Genomic DNA, 7,387 nt, shown 5'->3' with positions numbered 1-7,387 from the left:
GTAGATCACCATATTAGGGACCATGGGGACTGACAATATCTTTGCTACCTACATGGACCCTAGTTGGATTTACATCATCCCCTCAGCCGCTGGAGATTGTAAGAAATGCTAGCCAAACTTAAAATAACATGAATACTACGATTAAGACCCTGGTAGACTTAAATTTACATCAGATGTTTTGGGACTTATGAAGCCTCTCAAGAGGACAATATTTTTACAACGCTTCAACCACCTTTGAGGGTACAGTCACTAACATTTCTAGTTACTAATCTAAACTACCAATCATTAAAATATATCTATTTACAGAAACATATCGGTCAAAATTCAGCCATGAAATCGATTTCCTTTAAAGAACCAATGATTAAACGACAACTAACAGTGGTAAAAAGGTCCATGATAGCTTTCACATTGAGATATTTATCCCTTGTGATGGAGAATTCAACACAGTCAACCAGGATATGCTTTGCCGTGGTTTTCTCATCACAAGGAATGCAAACCGGAGGATCTTCACCTTTTAACAGGTATGCATATGTATACCTCGTATGACCAATACGGCATCGTCGTAGTATGACCTCTTCAAATCTGGACTGACAACAGAAATGGGTATAACCAATGTAAGGCTTCTTCTCATGTAATCTATTGATACCCACCTGGGTGTCCCACTTCTTTTGCATCAGATCACGAATATAAGATCTATTGGTGGCTTTGTAATCACTCTAAGGAATAAGAAGTGGTGTCACAGATTTGTTGAGTGCTGCTTTAGCAGCAAGGCCAGCCAATGTGTTGCCAGAGATTCCTACATGGCTGGGTAACCAACAGAAGACGATGTCGTATTGGCCAGTGGCAAGATAATTATACAATTCAATAATTTCTATTAAAAGTGGATGTTTGCAAGAAATAGTTTTAATAGCCTGAAGGCAAGAAAGAGAGTCTGATTATACATTGTTTAAGTTTAGGGTGTCTTTGAATATATCTAAGAGCCGTTAGTATGGCGCGTGCTTCTGCTGTAAAAATAGAACTGTTATCTGGTAGTCTAGAAGATATTGTTCTGGATCCAATGGCAGTGGCACAAGCCACTGCACCAACGTCCTTGGAACCATCTGTAAATAAGGGTTTTGCAATTGCTATATTTAGTTTATAATTGATTATATTCTTGTTTGTATTGCAATTCATTAGTTTCTGATTTTTTAAATTTTGCCAGTGTTAGATCAACTTCTGGTCTCACCAACTGCCAAGGAGGAGAAGAAAGAAGACGGGAAGGAGTTGATGTCAGGTCAACTTGTGGCCTAGCCAACTGCCAAGGTGGAGAAGAAAGAAGACGGGATGGAGCTATGTTTTCCAGCTCAGTGCCGGCCGAAGAAAGAAATTATTTAATTCTGTGCCCTAGAGGTTGAATAAGAGAAGACTTTTTGTGATATAAAGCCTCATAAAGAGGGTTAAACACACAATTAAATGTAGGGTTAAATTTGTTAGAGTATAGTTTTGTAGGATATTGAAAAGATAATTTTATACGTCGCTGAAAGAGAGATGGCTCATCTGCCTCGATATAGAGACTGTCAACGGGAGAAGTTCGAAAAAATCCAAGACATAATCTTAGACCATGATGGTGGATAGAATCTAACATTTTCAGGCTGCTTTTACAGGCTCCGCCATATACAATGGAACCGTAGTCAAGTTTGGAGCGAATGAGTGATCTGTATAAGTGAAGAAGGGTGGTTTGATCGCCTCCCCATTTTGAGTTGAAAACAACTTTTAACAAGTCGAGTGCCTTCACATATTTAACCTTAACGGATTTAATATGCTGCAAGAACGTCAAGTGGGTGTCAAATATAAGACCCAGAAACTTGACCTCCTTTACAACTTTAATAGGTGTGCAGTTTAGATACAGTTCGGGGTCCTTATGTGGTTTGTATTTACGGCAGAAATGTATACAGTTAGTTTTAGACTTAGAAAAGTTAAAGCCGTTTTCCAAACACCATTTATTTATCTTGTTTAGACACAACTGCATTTGCCGTTCAATAGTGTGCATGTGTTTACCACGACATGAAATGTTAAAATCATCCACAAAAAGTAATCCATCAAATGAATCGTTTAAAACCTGTGATAAACTGTTTATCTTGATGCTGAAAAGTGTAACAGACAAAATACTACCTTGTGGTACACCCTGATCCTGACTGTAATCATCAGACAGGGTAGAACCCACACGAACTTGAAATTGTCTATTATATAAAAGTTGGCTATAAATCGAGGCAATCGGCCTCGCGATCCGAAGTCATGTAAATCTTTTAAAATCCCATGTTTCCGAGTGGCGTCATATGCTTTTTCCGGATCGAAAAAGATCGACACTGTATGTTGCTTATTAATTATGGCATTCTTAACAAAAGATTCTAAACGCATTAAATGATCGATGGTACTTCTGTATTTGCGGAAACCACATTGTATATCTGTTATTAGGTTATTTGTTTCCAAGTACCAAACAAGTCGATTATTGATCATGCTTTCCATGGTCTTGCAAACACAGCTAGTAAGTGAAATTGGCCTATAATTGGAAGGATCAGTCGGATCACGTCCAGGTTTAGGAAGGGGAACAACGATAGCATCACTCCACGACGAAGGAAATTGTCCAGATGTCCAAATATTATCAAAAATATATGAGCGTCTCTAAGCATGTATCTGGCAAGTGCTTCATGATCAGGAGTTGATAATGAATGTTATCAGCTCCTGAAACAGTATCATGAGCCTGATCAAGTGCAGTATAAAGCTCATGTAATGAAAAAGTTTCATTATAGTCTTCCCCATTATCTGAATTAAAGTTAATAGTTTTCTTTTCTTGCTGTTTTTGATATGTTTGGAACTTAGGTTCATAATGTGACGAGGCAGAATGTTTTGCCAAGTGTATTAGCAATATCGGTTTCATTAGTTAATAACTGGTTTCCATCTTTAAGGTGGTGAATAATGGATTTGGAGCCCTTACCTTTGATTTTTTGGATCGTATTCCAGACTTTAGACATTGGCGTACGTGAATTAATGTTCGATACATATATCGTTGCCAAGATTGGCGTTGGCTTTGTTTAAAAGTACGCCGTGCTTTAGCATTTTACAATCTTAAATTTATTCAAATTATGCACCATGGGGTGTCGACGGAAGTAGTGTTCTGCCCTTTTCCTTTCCTTCTTGTTTACAATGATCATTGAACCATGGTTTGCAATTATGTGGAACTGCAAAGGACTTGGTATACACTCATGAGCAATAACATTCATTTCATCACAAAAACGTTTAGTAGCATCAGGAACATTATTAAAAAGTTCAGGTTTAAGTCTGTCAACGCACAGAGTTTCATATAAACGCCAGTTAGCCTTTTTCATGTTCCATCTTGATGATGGAGGATCATCAGATGGATTCACAGGTTTTAGTAATATTGGGAAATGGTCACTCCCACAGAGGTCATCATGAACTGAGCATTCAAATTCATTTAGAAGGCTTGAATCAGAAACTGATAAATCAAGGGCTGAATATGTTCCTGTGCCAGGACGTAGATATGTGTTCGACCCATCATTGAAAATACATGTCATTTTCGGAACAGAACTCCTCTGGTATTTTAGCTTTAGCATTAGTAGTTGTACCACCCCAGAGTGGGTTGTTCCCATTTACGTCTCCCATAAGGAGACGGGAGTTGGTTATACAAATTTTGAAGTTCGGTCTTCTGAAGTGTGGAAGACGGTGAGATATATACATAAAGAGCATAGTGTGAGTGCAACGTGTAAAGTACGTCGCACGGCAACAGCCTGACACCAGTATTAAGAATAATAGGACCCTCTCGCCCAGGGGTGAAAAAGAATGGTAAGCATTGAAATGGCGTAGGTCAAAAGTATCCGTCTGCTTTAAATATGTCTCCTGCAGACAGACTGCTGATGGAATAAAGTCCTGGATCAATAGCTGTAAATCATTAAAATTATTCTTTAGCCCTCTGCAGTTCCACTGTATAATATTATAAGAAGAAACTATCTTTTGGGAGGATTTATTGGGGATCTACTCCGTACCTTTTTGGAGGGCGACAGGCTATGTGCCCTAGAATGGACGTTTTCAGACACGTCCATGTCCTCCAGAGATCCATATCTGTTGTGTAGCTGTATTCTATTTTCCGATCATTTCGGGGCTCTTCCACTTTGTTTTTTTTTTTTTTTTTTTTTTTTTTTTGAGGCCTCATGACTCAGTTTACTTTTGCTGGTAACAGCTGACTGAGTATCCCATGACGACTGAGATTGTGAACGCGACTGAGAGGATGGCTTAAGATCAGAAGAAGACTCTGACTGCTTTTGTGACTCACTAGGAAGTGACTCCGAAGTTTGAGACGATGCGGTAGGATATAAAGGCTGGGGAGAATCACATTTGACCCAAGTCAAATTTGTTTGACAGTTGTGGATAAAGTAGATATTTTATGGCTTGATTCAGTTGATGTTTTGATTATAGAAGCATAACTGTCTGGAATCTCAGATCTCTTAACATGTTTTGGGCATCAGAAAAACTGATGTTTCGGGTACATTTGATCTTGTTAATTTCCATGTGTTCCTTCCAAATCGGGCACTCTTTCGAAAAAGATGAATGGTTTCCTGAACAGTTGGTGCACTTTTTAAAGCTACGTGTACAATCTTCTGTTTCGAAGACAAGAGATTGCGGGCGGGCTTTATCTGAAGGGGCTGAATCAGTCTATTACGCATTTCTTAGTTGTATTATCAACTAATTCTTAAATGGCAGCGTGCAGTGTCTCAGCAAAATGTTCAAAATGCCTTATAGCAGAAATACTAAATTTGACACATCTCCGACAAAGAGACACAACGGGCGTGCTAATGCATTTAACTTATAATATTTAACATGCTCTCCCGTATTCTTCAGTGGAACAATTAACTTGCCGCTGTACGTCTTTGTAAAGCATACCTGCAAAATGAAACATTGTTAATGCCGTTGTACTTGTTTATAGAGTTTGAAGTGGACCGGTAAGCAGTTGGGACATGTGATTACAACTACAAGGATGTATGATTCAGGAAGTAAGATGTAAAGATGTCTGAGCTACACAACACACGCCTCCAAGTGGCAGTAAAAAGATTGTACGATGACATTTTATATGGAAAGACAATGTCTTTATTGCAGTAGATGTGACGTTCCAGTGTACATGTTAACACTATTATCAAGCAAGCATATGCACAACATTATTCACAAGATGAATATATGCATGAAATATTTATGAACTTATACAACTAAAGGTCGATGAACAGTGCCGTGAAATTGGTAATGGTACCGGTGATACAGCGCGGGGAAGAGTTATTCATGATTATAATATGGTAAGCTGTAGGAGTATACTAACCCTGATCGCTATCTCAGTCCTGTTGAACTGTTTGATGGTAATTACTTTTAAGAGTTTTCCTATCTTGTAGTCTGAATCGGACGAGTTTTTAGAGTGGTTGATTTGGAGACTTTTGTCTTCACAGATGCCTTATGTTCTTTGATTGTCTATGTATTTATAAGACACATTGTCAACTTTATGTGTCAACTTGCTAATTGCAGTTGTCGACTAGTTTCTGCGACTGTTGATGTCAACTGCCCTAGTGTCCAATCTTTACTGTATTTAAAAATGGTGTCGACTGCCCTCGTGCCCACCCACTTACTGTATTTAACAATGGTGATAACGACTGTTGATGTCAACTGCCCTGGTGTCCAACCTTTACTGTATTTAACACTGGTGATGTCGACTGTTGATGTCGACAGCCCTCGTGTCCGCCCAGTTACTGTATTTAACAAGGGTGATAACAACTGGTGATGGTAGTTAGTGCTTAAAGCCATCAGTTCGGATGGAACAAAAGACGTTATTTCACTGTCATAAATATCTTACCAAGACGTTTTTCGGACTAACTACACTCCATGTGAGCATGTTTTCCCTATCAGAGAGTTCAAGAAGCACAGAAAACTTTCCCTACGATAGCGAATGCTGTTTTTGAATAAAGATGCTCACAATGTAAATAAACCAACGTCCTGACATCCGTTATCTGGCCAACAACGTGGTGAGTCTTATGGCCGTGGCAGATACTCCATATAAAGATGTATGGTTACCTGACTGTCCGGAGACTAACGCTAACGAGATACGTGTATTATGTACTATAAGCAGGTATCTTGTAGTCTCCACAGTCACGCTGGCAAACAATCGACTCGATCATGTATTCCTTTACCTTACACATTAATGTTATTTTAGAATAAATGTCTGACAGGGGAATAGTTACAGAGTATCTAAGCTCTCCAGTAGTCATACAAGAGCAAATATCACAACACCAATAAAATTTTACATATTGCCACTTCCTAACGATATCATGAATGAACTCGCAAAGCGTCACTGTACGAATATTTTAATTAATGTGGTGTAATTAGTGAAACGACTTCTTTACCCACGCAACAGTTATCCATATGCATCAATGAACGGAGTCGCTTACGTCTTGCAAATGAACTAAAGTCAAATTTCATTGATAATATTTAAACTTAACTTTCGTGTCTAATTCCTAAATCATGATTGTTATTACTTAATCATATTTTTAAAAAATCTTCATAGCAGCGATCATCAATTACCATCTCGGGAAGATCTTCCAAGGAAAAGGAATGCGGTATCGAGTCTGAAAACTGTAATTATTTCTATAGATTATTGAAGCTACAGCATTCACCGCACGCACGCACGCACGCACACACACACACACACACACACACACACACACACACACACACACACACGTAGTGTACATTTTTGCATTTGGGAATATATGGTATTCATTTTACTATTGCAACATTTATCTATGGGTATTCATCATTCGCAGGTTTGCTGCTTGTATTTTACATGGTTGCATTGAAGAATATATGGTTATCGTTTCGCTATATGCTACTTGTAGTTCTATTTAAATCTGGTTTCAATAATAATCCTCCCATAAACATGAGCATCTGCATTCTGGTAAGTGGCAAGTGCGTCATAGGTATTGTCTGTTCTCCGAGTGGAATGTCCAGATGCATAGTTTACATAGCCCTCATTACTGTGACTGCTGTCAACAGTCACCACCTGACAATCGGGAATCTGGTCGTATATGTCATCTTGCTCGGGGCGGACTTCATCCCTTGCGTGGACTTCATCTCTGCTCCTCTTGGAACTTTTCTTGTGTGTTTTTCTGCAAGACATCACATTATTATCTCATTTTTGACTCAGTGAGTGATACACGTCCTTGACTTAAAACGTTTGCCTATGCTACATCTTGATGACGAGCAGGTACCAGTAGGACCTGTCCTGTAGCTAGAGGTCGAAAGTGTCATCATGGTTGATTAAGCGTAAGAGCAGGTGCAGACCAGTACTAACGAGTAA

At 38.8% G+C, this 7,387-nt stretch overlaps 1 pseudogene; it reads right to left on the bottom strand.

The window, feature by feature from the left end:
• Nucleotides 1–5,116: 5,116 nt before the first annotated feature.
• LOC137287983 (tenascin-N-like) overlaps nt 5,117–7,387 on the bottom strand; it is a 44,595-nt pseudogene continuing 42,324 nt past the window's right edge.

The sequence above is a fragment of the Haliotis asinina genome, chromosome 6 (assembly GCF_037392515.1).
Source record: "Haliotis asinina isolate JCU_RB_2024 chromosome 6, JCU_Hal_asi_v2, whole genome shotgun sequence".
NCBI lineage: Eukaryota > Metazoa > Mollusca > Gastropoda > Lepetellida > Haliotidae > Haliotis > Haliotis asinina.
This window is presented reverse-complemented; position numbering and strand designations above follow the sequence as displayed.